The sequence below is a fragment of the Podarcis gaigeae genome (genome assembly GCF_964106915.1).
Source record: "Podarcis gaigeae genome assembly, chromosome: 3".
NCBI lineage: Eukaryota > Metazoa > Chordata > Lepidosauria > Squamata > Lacertidae > Podarcis > Podarcis gaigeae.
The window spans coordinates 10,845,142-10,864,143 of record NC_139680.1 but is presented as its reverse complement, the minus strand read 5'-3'; the positions used below and the strand labels follow the sequence as shown (position 1 = coordinate 10,864,143).

General features: G+C 42.7%; 1 protein-coding gene across 5 annotated transcripts in view; it reads left to right on the top strand.

Moving 5' to 3' along the window:
- FBXW11 (F-box and WD repeat domain containing 11) overlaps positions 1 to 19,002 on the top strand; it is a 94,586-nt gene that overhangs the window by 18,331 nt on the left and 57,253 nt on the right. For 2 of the 5 annotated variants that reach the window (XM_083730403.1, XM_083730401.1), the window contains exon 2: positions 3,658 to 3,737. The exons of the other annotated variants lie outside the window; for them this stretch is intronic. The gene's annotated coding sequence lies outside the window, so the exon portion shown is untranslated. The remainder of the gene's footprint in view (positions 1 to 3,657; positions 3,738 to 19,002) is intronic. 5 annotated transcript variants of the gene reach the window in all.

The following is a 19,002-nucleotide window of genomic DNA, read 5'->3' as shown; positions in this document are numbered from 1 at the left end:
AGCTCAAAAAGTTCTAACTTCACATGTATGCCAGTGGAGTCTGAACTGGCAATGACTGACCAGTGAAGAGATATTGGAGCCATGGTGGATAGTTTAATGAAAATGTGGACTTATTATACGGCAGCTGTGAAAAGGGTGAATTAGAAAAGGGATTGAAAATGATTTTGCCAATATAATAATATACAAATCTGTGACGGAGCCACACTTTGAATACTCTGTACAGATGTCGCCACCATATCTCAATAAGGTTATAGTAGAGCCAGAAAAGATTCATAAGAAGGTAACCAAAATGATAAGGGCTGGAGCAGTTTCTTCATAATGGAAGGCTGTCTGCATCATTTGGGGCTTTTTAAAAATAAGGTGTAGCAGGAAAGAGTGTGATAGAGGTATATAAAATTCAGCCCAGAGTAGAGAAGGTTCATATGAAGATGTTTCCCTCTTACTTTCAAAATATTCAAACCCAGGGTTAACCGGTGAAGCTGAATGTTGGAAAATTCAGGACAGATAAAAGGAAGTTCTTCACACAGCACAAAGTTAAACTAGAATTTGCACCCACAAGATGTTGTGATGGCCATCAACTTGGACAGCTTTAAAAGGGGATTAGACAAGTTCATGAAGTTTAAGACTATTCATTGCTGCTAATCATGATGTCTGTATACTACATCCAGTATCGGAGGCATTGAGTGAATGAGTTGGCATCCATCTGTCTCTGGAGACAATGGAAGAGTGCTGATGAAGAGTTTTAGCACATGTTGTGACTGTAGAGACCAACTGAGGCAGATGAATTGTGTTTTGGTTTACCTGCTACAAGTGCACCATGGCGTTTCTTCTGTCTGTGCTCCTTCTGGTGGTCATTCCTCCTTTGGTCACTGCTGTGGATACCCGACCTGACTGCCTGTCTCCAGGTACTGCAATCATCAGCAAGGGATTCCCACATGGCGGCGTTAATGTTGCCAGCCTTCATGTCAAGTTTGCAAACATCTTTATAGGAGTTGGTCTGCCATAGGCCTAGTTACGGAAGCCAGATCCCTGTACAGCATGTCCTTGGGGATCCTGCAATCTTCCATTCTGTGTACATGACCAAACCAGCATAGATGTCACTGGGACAGAAGTGCGAACATGCAAGAAATGTGTGCTTGGGAGAGCATATCTTTGTTTGAGACTCTGTCCTGCCATGTGATGCCCAAATCTTCCTGACACAGCACATATGAAAGGCATCTTAGGCGTATATCTCTGAATACCAGTTGCTAGAAATTGTAAGTGGGGAGAGTGCTATTGCACTCAGGTCCTAATGGGCCTTTGGCTTGATCCAGCAGGGTTGTTCTTATTTGCTAAGAATTGAAAATGAAACCAGTTGCTAAGAGGCAACAGCAAGGGAGACCTGCTGCTTTCAGGCCCTACTGATGGGTGACCTGTGTAAGAAAAAGGATGACAGGGTGTAGACCAGTGGTCTGATTCAGCAGTGCTGTACTTTTGCAGACACTGCATATTTTGACTTGATGGGGTTTGTGGAGAATCTGCAGCAGACTTGAATGAATATCTCTTCTTGGTGTGTCATGAGATGCCTTCCAGCAAGGCTTATTTATTGGACAAAAGGTTACAAAATGTGGAAGTTTCAATTGCAGTATCCTTATAAAGGTAACTACGTGTCTTTCTATGAGCACAGATGGGAATACTTCATGTAACTGAGAAATTGCGAGGGGTGAGAAGTTCAGTCTGAACAAAGACCTTGGATTCTTATCTCATTATACATGACAAAGCCATTTTTCACCTTCTCACCCCTTGCTTTTTCCTGTAAGACCTATTGCAGTCGTTAAGAGTCGTCAACAGGCTCATCACAGCTATCTGCCAATCACCCATTCCCACCACCCTTCTGAGTAATACCCCTCCCCACTTTCTCACTATATAGAAGGGTCTGGAAACTTCTGTTTCAGTGTATCTGAAGAAGTGTGCATGCACACGAAAGCTCATACCAAGAACTAACTTAGTTGGTCTTTAAGGTGCTACTGGAAGGAATTTTTTTGTTTTGACTATGGCAGACCAACATGGCTACCTATCTGTAACTTCTGTTGTAAATATCCATTCCAAGTGTTCTCTTGTTAAAAGAGGCTTCAGAATGTAAAAACCAGGCTTTTGTCCTAATCACTAAGGAGTATCTAAAATAATTGATTATGCACAGAGTGCAGTGAGTGGCAGCTGCTATTTTTCAATGTTTTTCCTTTATCCTGAGTTGATGTATCTGACAAAGGAGTTTCCATGAGGCTTCATTTGTCGTCTTCATGGGCAGCACACTAACAAGCATTTGGTGAACATTTATATCTGGATAATCTAAGCAGCATCCGACAAGGGAGCTAAATCTGATACAATGGTCAAGGACCTGTGCTGTCAAGGACCTAGTTCACTGAGAGCTGTTGACCCTACATTGTGTTGAAATGTAGCCTTGAAGTGTGTGTGTGTGTGTTTCAGTTAAACCAGGTTTGGAGAACCTTTGGCCCTCCAGAAATTGCCAAACTACAACTTCCATTATCCCATGCCATTTGTCCTGCTTGCTGTGGCTAATGGCAGTTGTAGATCAGCAATATCTGGAGGGTCAGAGTTTCCCCACACCTGATCAAAAGCGAGGTTTGTGTTGGCAGTAAGAAAAAATAGACACCAGAAGGCTTGTCAAGGGCATGTAGCAAGGCCTAGCTGGTTGCATGCAAACTGGGAAACGATATAATTAAAGTTTATAGGTTAAACAGAATTAGTTTGTCTGAGTCAATAAATAAAATAGGACTGCTTCCTTCATTATTACCATGTATAACAGTGTATAATGATTGCATTCTCTATTGAAGGTGCCATTTTGTTCCCTTTTTAAATTTCCAGAGATAAGTGTTGCCACTTTTACTTAAGCTGATTTTAGATGTAGGGTCAAATCATTGGGCACAATGTCTTAATGCAGTCTTAGGCATTATTGGTTAATACAAGCACCATGGGTACATACATGACATTGTGATAAGAAAGACGTAATTTGCTATGATCCAAAGAACATAGAAACTAGTTCCATGAGCCCAAGGGAGCTTTGGGCTGGCGTATCTTGAACAGTAGCTCCCATCTTCTGCAATGCTATATAGAATGCCTATTGGGAAATAGAAGGAAATTTCAGGAGTTGTTTGTGATTTGGCATGGAGGAATGCCCTTTCAAAGAAGAAAAAATAAAAAATCATACTTATCACACCAAAGTCCATAAGCACACTCAGGTTAACTCTTTTATGCCTGGCTATAGTTTGTGGGTCTGGCATAGATAATCTATAGGTACTTTGTATTTTAAGGAGAAATAGCATTTTTTTTATCCTATTGAAATTGAGGTTAATGCTTTCCTTAGGCCTGTACTGTTGTTTGAGATGTCATAGCAGCATGCATAGTGCATAACCAAGGTCAGTTACTCTGGATCGGTTGTCTCAGTTATGAGGAAGTACAATTTCTTGTCTTTAATGTAGTTTCTTGTCTTAGATCCACCAATCCGGTGACCCATCTGATTTAATGGCTACCGGAACCCTGCTAGCTGTACAGGTTTCCTTGTCTTTCTAACAACATTAGGAGTGCATATTGGGATTTCGTTCAAGAAAAGAAGTAGATACACCAAGCTGAAGATGATTGGCTGCTCTCTTTTGACAGACAAGTGTGAAAAGGAAACCCCATTCGAATTTCCATTCATTCTGGATTGGTGGATCTGAAGCACAGAAACAGAGTTTCAGGTAAGAAATTCCCTGTACTCAATAGTGTTACAAATGCAGAGTTTGGTTAACCAAAACTGACTGCATAGAGTTTATAAAAGCATTTAAGCCTTATATCATGGCAGGTCTGTTCAGTGTATTTATTTCACTATACCGCTTTCCTCATGGATAAGATTCCTAAATCATTTATCTCCAATGAAATGTCATTGGTAGATCTGAGTAAAATATGTGATTCTCTTAAATAAATAAGGAAAGTCTGTTGAGGTCTAGTTTATGACTTTGTAGTCTGAGGGCTGGATTTTATTATCATTTTAATTTGAACAGCTGGTTGTAAAGTGTTCATAAGCTTGGTAGTTCATGGCGTACAAAAACAACTTTTAGCCAAATGAAAGCAGCTTGATTTTTAAGTACAGTGGTATGAAATATTTTGTCTTACCTTTGGAAACAACTTTGACATGCTTACGGTCACCAACAGTGTAATCCTGTGCATGTTTGCTCAGAAGTAAGCCTATCTCTCTAAAGTGGAATTTACTTCCCAGTAAGTGTATTTAGGATTGCATCTCTATTTTTAAAGCTGTTTAGACAAAGCTCTGTACAAGGCTAACATGTGTACTCCTTGTTTTCTGGTAGCAGTGACCAAGTTTTCATTTTGGAAACATTTTTTAAACTTCGAATTTAGCGTTGCATAATTCTCTAGCCTGGGCTGAAGAAAGTGAGCAAATGTTTAAAGATTTAGCATTGCAGATCCACAAAAATTGCTAGTTCACCATTTTTAAAAACGACTGGGTACTCAGTTGTAGTGAAACATTTCCCCAGGCCTTTTATTAGTTTTTCATGTGCTCCCACCGGTGTTTGAAATTTGGTCCTATTTATGCAAATTTGCATGTGGTAAAATCTGTTGCACTCAGGTTTGAGTTCATTTTTCAGTTGCACACTATAAAGTCTAAAACAATAGTGTGGCAACTTGAAATGATTTGTTTTCACTTCCAGTGGTTACTACTCTGGAAGTTGTTTCATACAAAATCATTCTCCTGCCTCCAGGCCAATCCTTACTACTGGTACTCAAAGGGGTCTAAGAAAGAACAGTTCTTGATAACACTCCCCCCCCCCCCCCGCTAGCCATTTATTGTTATTTGAGAAAATTACCGTATTTTTCGCACCATAGAACGTACCGGACAATAGGACGCACCTTGTTTTAGAGAGGGGAGAACAAGAAAAAAAAAATCTCCCCCTCTCTGCCCAGCGCCCCTTCAGCGAAGCGGCAGGAGGCGCTACGCAGAGAGGGGGAGAATTTTCCCCCTCTTGTTTTCCTGCTCTAAAACAAGATGCCGTTTAAGGTGCGTTCAGGCGGCTACCTTGGAAGCCTGGAGAGCGAGAGGGGTCGGTGTGCACCGACCCCTCTCGCTCTCCAGGCTTCAGGCTCCTTTTGACCTGCTCTTTGGGGCTGGCGGGGGGAAGCCCACTACCAGCCCCAAAGAGCAGGTCAGGGAGCAGCGGAAAGGCACAGCGGAGAGGCTGCTGCCATAGTCGTGCGTCACCTCTCCAGCCGGGAGAGGGTCGCGGGGCTATGGCGTCTTCGCTCCATAGGACGCACACACATTTCCCCTTCATTTTTGAAGGGGAAAAAGTGCGTCCTATAGAGCGAAAAATACGGTATTTCTGGCTTACAATACCGTCATTCTGATCTCCTGCTTTCTGAGCCTCTTATTCTTTCTCCACTGGTCTCTATTTGACACTGATCCTCATATATGTAAGTAACTCCATTTGATAAGGGGATGAATTGAGTGAACAGCCACTCTAAAACACGGAAAAGCTTGATTCAGATGCCAAGCCAAACAAAGTGTTTGGAAAATGGACCTGTGCTGGCACTTTTAAGTACCTGGTGATTGCATCTAGGTGAGTTTTGAAATACCTTTTGCAGTTTGAAAGACAACCCCCCTTGGGGGGGAGAGAAGAGAGCAAATTGCATAATGTATTTTGGGGTGAAGCCTCTAAAGGCTACTCTGCAAAAGAAATTGAAAAATCCAATAGGGGTTGCAGAAATCTATTCTATATAGTTACTTTAAAAGCTATTTGGCATTTGACTCTTAATTTTCAAAGGGAACAATATTTTGGAAACATTTGCCCCATTCCCATTTTAGAGCATGATAGGCTTTTGCCTAAGGTCATTCTTAGATGCATGTTCTTACATTGGGTGAGGAATCTCCTGATCCCAAGTGCTTCACACTTTTCTGCTTTTCTCCTTTGCTGTGACAGCTGGATCTGTTACTGGACAAAATTGCTGATTCACTGATTTCCTCATCCCTCTTCCTTCTATAGCATGAATCACGAGGCTGCATAAAAACTGCTGCTTACTAGCTGTGTTTTTGTAGACTCTAAACTCTTGGCTGTGCTATGAGTTTTGTTCCTACTACAACTTGTTCAGATTCCTTCTCTTGAGGAATCTCTTGATAGACATTTTACTATGTTTTGATATGTGTTGGAAGCTGCCCATAGTGGGCGGCATCATCATCATTGAGGAATCACTGTTTATCTGTAGTACTCCTTGTCCATTTCCCATCTGAATGGTCCGTGTTTACAGCAGCATTTTTTGCAGTTGTGTTAGCTTTGAACAATGCTAAAGTCGCTACTGGCCTTGAATGTATTCAAGTGCTTTCTGTTTTTTGGTTTTTTTTTCTAGACAGGACTGGGGAACTCATGGCCCTCCAGGTGTTGTTGCACTAGAACTCCCATCAGCCCCAGCCAACATGGCCAGTGGTCTGGGATGATGGGAGTTGTAGTCAGCAACATCTGGAGAGCCCAAAGGTTTTCCATACCTATTTTGGACACTCTTATTTCTAAGATTGTTGTTTACTTGCTACATCCCAAGCTTTTCCAGAATCAAATCCAGTCAAGTTGTTGTCTAAAATGGCAGCTTACCTGTACTCTAGATCAGAGTTTCCCAGACTTGGTTCTGTTTTTGGGTTACAACTCCCATCATCCCCTAACTAACTCCGGAAGTGGAGGAAGCTATACTTCTTAGATAAGCATGCTTTTGCATGAAGGTCTAGCAGGAGTGGGAACATTTTTCAGCCTCAGAGCTTCATTGCCTTCTGGGCAAGCTTTCATGGCACATATGAGAGAGTGGAATCAGAGGCAAATGTGAGCAGAGCAATGTGTATAAATTTTACCTTTGTACAATAGGCTAGTTTCTACACACAGACTCATACTCCTCTTTATCTTCCATCAAGGTAAGCAAGGGTCAATTGAAAGCACACATTCTTAACCAGGCAAAAACACTTTGGTAGGATGTGAAGCAGGGAGGAGCTATGAGTGAGGGGTGTGGCCTTGGAAGAGCATGTGCAGTTGGAGAAACTCAAGAGGGCCAGATAGAGACTCCAGGAGGACCATATTCAGTCCCCAGGCCCGAGGTTCCCAACCTTGATCTCTAAATTTCCAAGGTTTATTTAACCCAGATCTTCACTTTGCAACCTGTGGAACTAGCTTTTTCTTGATGAAGAAAATTTTCTTGTATGCTTAAAGAAAACACACTTAGTTGATTCACTGGGGAAAATAAATTTACATATACTTTATAGATACAAGGATCTGTATATTCAGGCGGCTCCCTCCATCTGTCCCACTCCTGGCAGTATGGGAGTAATGACAGTGGCTTATCTTACAGAATTATTGTCATGATTATAGCAGCATGTATGTTGCATAAATGCCTGTATTGTTGTTAGAGCCTGCATCTGATGGCTCAGGGTTAATTGTTTGTACGTTCAGTTTAGATTTTAAATTTTATGGTAACACATACATGCCAATTAGGCAGGATTAAACAAGTCAGGTGGTGTTGTTTTTTTAAAAAATCTGACAGTCACGGAAACATTCTAGCACAGAACCATCAAATTAAGTGAAATACAGCTGGGTGCAAAATAGATTCCTTGACAATTATACGCCACATTTCTTGTAACATTGTACAATCACAAAGAATGTCTATTTACTTGTACATGCTGAATCCTTTTTCATATTGCAGAACACTAAAGTAGAAGTAAAACTTCAGAGGCTGCTCTTAAGTTGGTCACATGCAGTCTGGGGATGGATGGAGTGTCTTGTGTCTTTGGGAGCGATCTGCCAGGTGTGGGTTTACATTGTCCAGCTGTGCATGCTTGCACACACACACACACACACACACACACACACACACAGTACAGTGACAGCAGGAGACAGACATGGGAAAGAATGCACTGATGAGTCTGGGCTTGGGGCCAAACTAGACATGATGGTGACAGGCCTATGACTTACCTCTCTGCAATCTGTCTCTCTTGGGTACTCTTCAGTGTCAGAGCTTGGCTGAAAATCAGCGAGCTCAGCTAGGAGGAAAGCATTTGAGAGGAGAGGGTATGGAGAGATGATTGACTGTTGTGGGCCACTTTCCTCACCTGCTTGCCCCATTTTCCTTTGAAATGCTCTGTAGGGGTGTGGCCTGCATTGAAACAAATGAATCAGCTACTATCGTGTGTGCCATTTGACCTGTAAGGGAGCCCTGGGAGCCTGGTTTTGGAGACTGTACGACAGAAATGAACAATCCATTCAGTTGTTGCATGTGAGAGGAGCAAACCACCAACACTGGCTTAGTACTATGTTCACACCAGAGATCACGGTTTGCATTGTTCGAAACAAGCCAAGGTTTGCTCTTTGCTTCCTGATCATGTTTTGTTTGATCAAACTAAACCAGAATTCTTGGTTCAGACACAGCAAGTCAAGCAATTACTGGTTTCACTTACACTAGAGGAGGAGCAAGGTTGGAATGACATTAGTATTCATGATAAAGCATATGATTAGTATATGATTTCATGTGATGTAAAAACTGGGTTACTAGCCATTCTTAAGAGCTAGCGATTAAGGGGTTTAGGAGTCACCAGTGCCTTTCTCAGCTTGCTCTAGTTTTTCCATACTACAGAGTGTTGAGCTGTATCAAGGAAAGAAATGTACCCATTGTTGTTTGAGCTGTTCCTAGATTTTAGTAGCAAAACTCCTGACTGATAGCTTCTGGAGGCAATATGCCTCCTGCGGGTCCCTTATGTTGTTCATGATCCTTTGCAAATAACATGTTTTTATATCAGTTTTAACTTTATCAACTCAGACAATCTTAGAGTTTCCATTCTTCTTACATACATAGAGGTTTTGTTTCTTTGTTGCCTTGTATTTGCGAATGAAACTAGAACCCAGGTAGGCAACATGGTGCACTCCATATGTTATTGGATTCAAGCTCCCATCAGCTCTAGCAAGGATGGCCAGTAGTCAAGGATGATGGGCGTTTTAGTCCACAGCATCTGGAGACAACCACACTGCCTATCCTCACTTTAGAAGGAACACTTTGAAAACAATGAAATTAGTACCTTGCTGTCAGTTTGTACCTTCCTGTGTTGAATAGCTAATAATAGAAACATCCTTAGTAATAATGCTCTAGAAAGACAAAAACATGTGCCTTAAAGCCGATGTTGACCTTGAATATCAACTGTTATTTTGGGGTTGCTGGCATATTGCTGCTAAGAACATCACTTCTTGACTTTTTATTGACTAAAGACTAATCTTGAAATGTAGTTCTTGAAATACCTACTTGAATAAATAGTCTAAAACCTTTCATATTGAATTGCTTAGAGCTGCAGGTATAAACTGATTCTTGTGAAGTTCCTCTGCACTTTAGAGGGAAAGCAAATAATAGCTTAACAGAGATTTTTGACTGCATATTCTGTAATGGTATTTTGGTGTTCTAGATGGCTTGGAAATATACCAGGTCCTTGTATGCATATCAAGGTAAATCCAGGATTCCTAGTTTATCCTGGCATACTGTGAATGAGCAACCTGCTGGTCTCTCATGCTTTGCTTTTCCCTTTGTGTGAGCAGTTTAGACTAACCAATAAGCCAGAGGTTTTCAACCTTTCGGAGTTCATGGCTCCCTTGACTAACTACATTCTTTCTGTGGCACCCCTGTGGGGCTCAGGAGCCCATTAAGTCACCCCTTGCCTGCAGAGCCAGCAGCCCCTCACCCCTTTTTGAACACTCTCCTTTGTGGAGTGTTCCTTCAGCTGCCTCTCTTCTCCCCTCTTCTTCAGAGTCCTCTGGGCAGTCACAGCTGCCATCCCTGGTCTCTGAGCTGCCACCCCCCCCCCCGCCCCAAAGAGAGGTGCCTTCTCACACCACCCAACAGAGGCCTGGGAAGTACCCCCTGGCCAACACCAGAGGCACCATTCGCCTGGGGAGCTTGTAGCCAGAGCTGTTGCAACAAACAGCTGTGCAAGCTTTTGGGAGGCAGAGACACGAGAGTGAGGGAGGGAGGGAAGGAAAGAAGGACAGAGGCCAGTGTTGCCTGTGGCACCCCTGACCATCATTCAGGGAACCCCAGGGTGCCATGTCACACTGTTTGAAAACCACTGCAATAAGCAATGGCTTATCATAATGTGCAAGCCTAGCATCCTGGGTTGTTGCTTCCAAGCAACTAAACCAGGGTTTAAAGTGGGCTTTCAAATTCTAGTTTGTGTGGGAGCAAGATTACAAATTACTTATTTGCAATGTGTAATATCTGCAACTGGGTCTGGCTCATCCGTACATTAACTGCACGGTCCCCTTGTATTGCAAGTGTGGCATGTGCCCACATGTATTTCCGTCAGGGCTCAACAGGTCACTACATGAGACTGACAGGGAGTTCCAGCACAAAGGTCTTTGTTTTGTTAAAAAACCAGATTGTACAGAAGAATGAAGTGTTGATCTCCTGTCCCATCAATAGGAGGGATAGGGTGGACTCGAAACCCAAGTAAACAAAATGAAAAACAGATAATTTCCCCTGCTATTGTGCCCTAATGAACACAACATAGGACCATTAGCTGAACTGACTGGTTCATTGTTGCATGAAAGGATTAATGAAGAAATACATATAGATGCTGAAGTTGAACTGACCCATGTGCTGCAATCCTAGATCTACCTATCTGGGGGCAAGCCCTATTGAACTCAGTGGGGCTTACTTCTGAGTAGTTGCTCACAGGATTTCACTCAGTGTCAAATCACTATTTTGGATTCAGTGAAGTTGGCTGGAAGCTAAAGAGGAAAACCCAAGATGGTTCTGCTTACTTGCTGTAGTTTCCTGGTATTTGTCTCCTCAATGATGCTCATGTTGGAAGAAAACAACAGCCTCACTTTGAAGAACAAAACTGCCCTTTGTGACCTGAGAACAATGTGGCTAAGTACCATACTTAACCTTCTGCACTCTTGTGACTTGCCAACAAATGAAAATAGAATTTATGTAGTATGGCAGTAGTGTCAAGGAGCATATGCTTATCATATATGCAAAATGAGTCTGGTACTTCTTTCCCCATGTTTCACACATGACTTCTGGTGTGGTATTCCTTGGCCTTGAGTTGGGGGAGCGGAAGGGAGTCACTTTTATTGGGACAGTGGTGTGGGTTCCAGAAGCATTATTTTCCTACGTAGACCAATGAAATAAAATTGCTGTTGCTAAATTGGGTTGTTTTATGTGTGTTTGTATTATTTTTTTACTGCTGGTTTTTGATGGTTTTTGTTTCTAATAGTTATGAACTGCCTCCAGTATGAGAGGTGGGATCAGAAAAAAGCTCTCCCATGAGTGGTCAGCCCCCATAACAAGGTTGTCATCATTTAGCAGTAAAGGCTTCACAGTTGCAGTGCATAACATACAAAATACCTACATTTGTATACAAAATCCACATCTTGTCAAAAATTTCCTAGGGTCACCAGGGGCCAGTTAGAATTATTAGGGGACTGCATCTGCCTGTGGCCATCTCAGCTGTCAGGGGGAAAAAACCATACTTAACTTTAGTGGCACTTTCCAGGCATTTTGCCCTTGTGCATTTGCAATCACGGAAGGGGAGGAATGGAGCTGAATTTGCTCCCTCGCCCTTGCCATTCATGCATTGGGGGAGGTTGGAAGCAGGAGAGTCTGCTGCATACGTAGTCTGCTGCTACCCACACAATTTACTGCTCTGGTTTGCAGGATTAGAGATTGTAAAGGTAAAGGGACCCTGACAGTTAAGTCCAGTCGCGAACGACTCTGGGGTTGTGGAGCTCATCTCGCTTTACTGGCCGAGGAAGCCGGCGTTTGTTCACAGACAGTTTTTCTGGGTCATGTGGCCAGCATGACTAAGTCGCTTCTGGCAAAACCAGAGCAGCGCACGGAAACGCCGTTTACCTTCCCACCGAAGTGGTACCTATTTATCTAATTGCACTTTGATGTGCTTTCAAACTGCTAGGTTGGCAGGAGCTGGGACTGAGCAATGGGAGCTCACCCCATTGCGGGGATTCGAACCGCTGACCTTCTGATCGGCAAGCCCTAGGCTCAGTGGTTTAGACCACAGCGCCATAAGGAAAGCCTATAAGTATACAGCAGGCTACTCACTTCAGACGTCCTTCCCTCCATGTGGATTATGGGAGTGGTGTCTGTGAGTACATGGCAGCAGGGGTAGCAGGTTCAGCCCTGCTCTCCCCCTTGCTCATTTGTAAACACATGGAAGGGAGAATCCCTGAAAAAAGCTATGGAGAGCAAGGCATGTAAATGTGTTACATTAGGGTTTCTATGCCCAGAAATGTTTTGTCACCATCGGAAGTGATGGTGCTTTACACTGGGTTAGGCCTTCCTCCATCTCTTCCCTGTAACAACTGTGTTGTAGCTGAAAGAGGCTCCTTATGAAGCAGAGGTTATGGGCAGGGATCCAAGGAATTGTGGGATTAATTCCATGAGCCCAAGAGGGCTTTACACTTTTTCACTAAACAGCAGTTTGCCGTTGTGCCTGGCAAACTGAGTTTTTGAAAACTATGAAAGATTTCAAAAGCACTCTGTCACATGATGTGGGGTGTGTTTGTGTCAGCTGTTTTCAAAGAAGAATGAGAAGCCTAAAATTTCATGCAAGCCCATTCTGTGAGTCTAAGCAGCTCTTTAGATCTCAACCAGCAGCCCTGTTCCCTGCAAGATGCAGTTTGTTGCTGTTGCTACAGGACTGGTCCATATGATCCAAGGGTTGAGACCTCTCAAATTGAATGGTGCTTTCTTAGTAGACTGGAAAAAAGGGTGCATAATACTGTCACCTGTAAAAGGAACCATCACTCCTTGCTGCTTAAGTCCTTGGTGATGTTTCAAGAAATATTTGATTTTTATATCTTGTAGGGTTTTAAAAAAAACTATTGATGATGCAGCCAACTTGCAGCCACATCTGTTACTGCTCTCACTTTTAGAGCAATTTTCCTTCCTGCTATGAAGCAATACATACAGTCCTTGTAAAATGACCGTAATGATATGAACTCAGAAGTTGCCACTGATGTGACCAGCAGCAACCCATCGTTTCCCCCCTCCCTTGTTTTCAAGGTGAATTTTCTTTAGAGTGAGTTAAGGGGAGAGAAGTCTTCTTTCCACTACTGGTTAAGTGAAACTTCATTTGACTGGGACACCGTGTGTGTGTGTGTGTGTGTGTGTAAAAAATGTGAATTGCACACATGTAAAATATGTGTGCGAAATACGTATTGTCTTTGCTCATCCTCCCGCTGCTCCGCTGTGTATGGAACGTCCCACAGTGGACAAGTGTGCGTATTTACATGCTGCATTCGTACTGTTTGCATTCATCCCCTGTTCACAGCTGTCTCTCCTTGTTGCCTTCCTCAATGTCAAAAGTTAGGCGATTATGTCCTATGGGCAAAAATATGTCTCTTTTTGTTAGTTGTTCTGCAGAGGAGATGTACACTAATAGTACTGTGTAAATGATGCAGTGCTGAGAGCGTGTTCCCTCCTAATAACACGACACTAATGAACCACTTGCAACTTCTGTCGAGTGAAATTGAGGGGCTCAACTAAAACTTAAAAGCCAAGCAGACAAAAGTCAGCCATGTAAGGCTAAACAAAACCTCCCTGGCCATTATCCTTAAAGGTAAAGATAAAGGGACCCCTGACCATTAGGTCCAGTCGTGGCTGACTCTGGGGTTGCAGCACTCATCTCGCTTTATTAGCCTAGGGAGCGGGCGTACAGCTTCTGGGTCATGTGGCCAGCATGACTAATCTGTTTCTGGCGAACCAGAGCAGCACATGGAAATGCCGTTTACCTTCCTGCTGGAGCGGTACCTATTTTTCTACTTGCACTTTGATGTGCTTTCGAACTGCTAGGTTGGCAGGAGCAAGGACCAAGCAACAGGAGCTCACCCCGTCGTGGGGATACGAACTGCTGACCTTCTGATCGGCAAGTCCTAGGGTCTGTGGTTTAACCCACAGCGCCACCCGCATCCCCTATTATCCTTAAGGAGGGTTAATTCTTTCTAGGTAAAAGGAGGCACCTCATCAAATGACCACAGGGTTCTTCTTGCTCAGCTGTTCATTTCTCCCTGAACAAAGACTTTTTCCAGTCTCATCCTAGAGACAAATAGGGAGGGGATGGCATCAGACCAGAAGAATCTTAGCATATTGTTAAAGTTGATGAAACACACAGATGTTATGTTACTCGACTTCTATCAGAGCTGTGTGCAAGTTGTTAAATGCTTCCAATTCTTTGTTTTCAAATTTAAGGTTTGCGCTTTCTCCCTTCCTGCTTTTTTTCATTTTGCAAGAAGGGGGAGGGGGGCCCATTGCTCACTGATAGAGAACCTAGTGAGCACGTAGCTGGTGTCAGCTTCAGTGCCCAACATCTCCAGTTAGAGCAGGAAACCTGTGGCTTTCCACATAATAATGGACTTCAACTCCTGCCATCCCTGACCATTGCTCATGCTAGATGGGACTGATGGGAATTAGGAGTCCATCTGTGAATTAAATTATCTTGGAGAGCAGAATATAGAAGGTTCCCTGAGGTGTTGGCCAACAGAGTTGCCAGTACTGGTCTTGATGGGCCAGTGATCTACTTACCTGTAAGGCATCTTCAGATGTTTGTTTTTTACAGGAGCACTACTATTCAAAGCGTTTGCTGAGCTTAAATGCCAAAATGCTCTAGCTTGAACTAGTGTGCCTGCTGCCTACAAACGAACTGCCTATATTACAATGAAATAATCCTGTCAGTCTAAAAAGATGCAGAAGGTTAGTGTTAGTAGCACACCAAAGTACACGAGAGCAAAAATTATGTTAATGTTTTAGAAAATGTCAGCCCATGAGTCAGTTATTGGAAAGTAAAACCATTGCTCTGTGTTAGGTTTTTTTTAAAATTTTTTGACTTGATTTGAAGAAAGTTGTTGATCACACAGTCAAAAACAGGATGACCTGTACTGATAGGAATGCATTGGGTTGTGCATCGATCACCACCTGAAGCATGTCCAGTTTATAGCAATATGTTGTGATTGCAATAACAAATTCCCTAAATTATGTAATCACATTTAGATCACTTTTCAGAAAGTTCACATGTTCCATAAATGTAGCATTAAATGATTGTGTTTAATGTTTACTGCTAAATTAGTTTAGTTTGCTTTCGAACTGTGTTACCTTTAACATGTTTGCTTCCTGCTGTTCAATGCAAAATTTACTGAAAGTTGATCTACCCTATGTTTTCCCACCTTACTGAAAGGACTGTAGCGATTAGACTTACTTAGCCAAGAATGCTGACCAGCACATGAAGCAGCAGTTCACTGTGCTGTAAAATATGGGGAGATGCATGCCAGTAGTTGTTTAAATAAATTAGTGCTAGCTGGCCAGCATATGTTGTTCTGGGAAGACATGTTTTTCCAGGAAGGATTGACCAGCAATACTGATGGGGGGGGGGTGATGCCCGCTTTCCTTTCCTGTGCTATAGTGCTTGGTTTGATTTTATTGCATTGACATCTGTGCAAGAACCATCTTTGTCTTGTGGCCCACTGTGATCTGGACTAATTGGGGAAAGGATTGCCTGTTTTGAGTAGATAAGATAAGCCTTTGAACCCTTCCAAAGTTAATTCTCTTGCTCATTTAAAAACAGACCTGATAGCAGCACCCCCCCCCCCACTTGCATGGGTTAGCACTTTTATTTACCGTATTTTTTGCACCATAACACTCACTTTTTTCTTCCTAGAAAGTAAGGAGAAATGTCTGTGCGTGTTATGGAGGGAATGCCTACAGGTGGCGGGGGGGGGGGTCTGCTGCAGTCGTGAACAGAGGATCCATGGTTCCCCTTCCTTTCCTCCTCCGTGGCTCGCTTTGAAACAGCAAAGCGAGAGAAGAGCCGCTGAGTGGGGAGGAGAGAGGGACAGAGAGCCTGCTTCTTTAAAGGAGCAAAGTGGGAGAGGAGAGGAGCTGCTTACACGAGTGTAAGCGGCACCTGTCCGGTTGGTTCCTTTAAAGCAAGCAGGCTCTCTGTCCCTCTCTCCTCCCCACTCAGCTCGCTAAATAGCAGCAAAGTTTTTCAGCTCGCTAAGCTAAGCCGGGGAGGAGGGAGAAAAGCAGAGCCTGCTTGCTTTAAAGGAGAGGAGAGGAGCCTTCTCCCCTTATACCCCTCTTCTTCATTATTAGCAGCATCCTTCTCCACCCATCCCACGCATGCTCCTTGTCCCTTGAGTGCTTTTCCTTCCCTCCTCACTTAAAACGTGGTTACAAAGCACGGATCCACATGGATCCTCAGGATTTTTGCACTGGGTCACCCCAAACTCACTGTCAGATCACATGTCTGTGGCCACAGCATGAACCACAAAAATCATACATCCACTGTTTCGCTTAGAATATTTTTTTTCTTGTTTTCCTCCTCTAAAAACTACGTGCGTGTTATGGTCGGGTGCGTGTTATAGAGCGAAAAATACGGTAATTAATAAGCAATTTACCAAAGTTGTGCAGGGACTTAAAAGCCGGACTTTTTGCCCTCTTATTCACTAGCATGAGAGGTAAATGGTAGTACCTGATGACCTTCTTATGACCATATGACTTGTGGCCTTAAATTGAAATACAAGTACTTGATACGAGTCAGCAGTACTAATTTGCAGTATTTTAAAATACAAGCATTCTTGTATAAAGCAGTAGATTATTTGACCCATCCAGGGTAAAAAGTTGACCAGTTTCACAGACGCAGGAGCCACTTACACACAGTACATTTGTCTTACCAGGATTCAAGTTCAGCTTGTTTTTCCTCATCCATCTCAACATTGCTTCCAGGCACCAATCCAGGGACTGCATGTCTTCTCCCAATCCAGATGTAATTGAGAGATAGAGCTGAGTATCATCAGCATACTGATGGCACCTTGCCTCAAAACTAATGACCACTCCCATCAACTTTAGATTTGCATTTCTCAAACTGCAGCCCCAGTTTCTCCCAGTACAATAAGCTGGGAGCTTATGGTATAGTGGTTTGTTCTTTGCAATGCAAAAGAGATGCCTCATTCAATGCATTTTGTCAAGTGTAAGGTAGATTTCTGTTTTATAGCCTTAACTTTTACATATTTGCTAATGTCAGAGGTGGTGTAAAATCTATTTACTATAAGTAAATATGTCTGTTTAAATTAAAGCCAGGGCACTCAATGCTCAGAGCTTCCCTGGTGTTTATTACTGGGGGGGGGGGGGGTTGTTTTAGATTTATTTGAAAGCCTATGATCCATTTTGAAACTTTAAAGTCTTATGATTTTAAACTCATTTAGTTTATGACCAGGATCAATTATCCTTAGGTTGCCTCTCTGTTAAGTATTTGTGACCTGGGTAGACTTGGTGGCCTGCCAAATTATGTAATCTGATGTTAAATTGTTTGGCTCATTAACAACTGATTGGGATTATGTGCTGTACAAGTTAATAAATCCTTAGTAGGGCTCAGTCCTCAACATCAACTTTGACAAACATCTATTTTTCTTTAAACAGTAACACTTTCTGTCCACAATAACAGAAGAGCTATGTAATAGGCTCATCATAACTGCCTGCACTATTCAACTTCTTTTCATTCCAAGTTAAGTACATGAGACTTGGAATGAATCATTAGAAATAGTTGCAGAGAAACTAATTGATTCAACGGCAAGTTACGCACAATAGATCAGCAAGCTTTTTCAAACTCAGCAGTGAGAAACTTATGCTTAAAACACTGAATCAAGTTCCTCACTTGTATCCCAGTGCCAGATTTGTGATTCTCTTTTTTTTGGGTAGTGTATTGGGAGTGGCTTTGTACAAAAAGCGATTAACACAGAGCACTCTGGGCTCCACTTTCAAGGGCTCTGTTCTCATTTATTTCCTTTCGGAGCTCATAAATGCTGAAGTGGTTAGACCAATGAAAGTTACTAGATAATTGCAGCACTAAGAATTGCTACTCTGCAAGCTCCATTTCATTGGGGCTGTTGAAAACTCCAGTAGATTAGCGGATAAAATTAGTTGCATTTTGGTCCCGTAAGAAATCAACTAGTTTTGACAAATTTAGGATCCGTTTACATCAGTGAGATTCAAGAGCAACTAACTTGGGGGTTGTCAACACCAATGTTTACTGTATTGCCTTTTAATTTGCATAGTCCACATGCAATACCCTCAAACAACACCTGTCTCATTGCATACCTGTTATGGAGATAATCTGAAAAACTGAGGGAAATTGGGTTCTAAACCACTCTCCTCAGGGTCACAGATGGTTTTATTTGGGTGTTTTTGGCTGGGTGACTCAATTTTCACTTTCTTCCATTCCCCTATCCATGCCCACTACTTCCTTGATGCTCTCATTTCTTCCTTGATGCTCTCATTTCTTTCTGCCTGTGCTCATAACTAGTTCCTGTGAGCTCCTGAATGGAGGTTCTCCCCTCAATCCCGGCCTCTGATCTCTCATGATTTGCAGAAAACCAGAAGACTGCACAAGCAAATTTACAGTTGCTTGACTTGCCTACTTCATAAGTGGGTTTTTGTTTCTGTTTTAAAAAAAAAGCTGTCTGTGCACATGCATTGGCATAAAACAGCGGTGGCCAACTCCCAAGAGACTGCGATCTACTTACAGAATTAAAAACTGGCAGTGATCTACCGCCATTTGGGGGGGGGGGGTGTTTCAGGTCAAAGTTGTTGAGATATTTTTTTAGGGAGGAGGAAAGCCCCGTTTTTAAGGGTTTTTGGGAAAAAGAGGAACAGACACTCACTAACAAATTGCGGGGGAAACAAACAGCCTCACTCAGTAAATGCCATCTTCCAGTCTGCAGATGTTGCAGCAATGGGGGGCGGGGCAGGAATAAATTTTAGCACTGCTAAGGAAGGGGACCCAGCGATCGACCGCGATCTACCAAAACCTCCTGGGGATCTACCAGTAGATCGTGATTGACTTGTTGGACATCCCTGGCATAAAAGAATCAACAAATTAGACGGTAGGGACACATCCAAAAGGGAATGCCTATTAGTTGTTTCCCA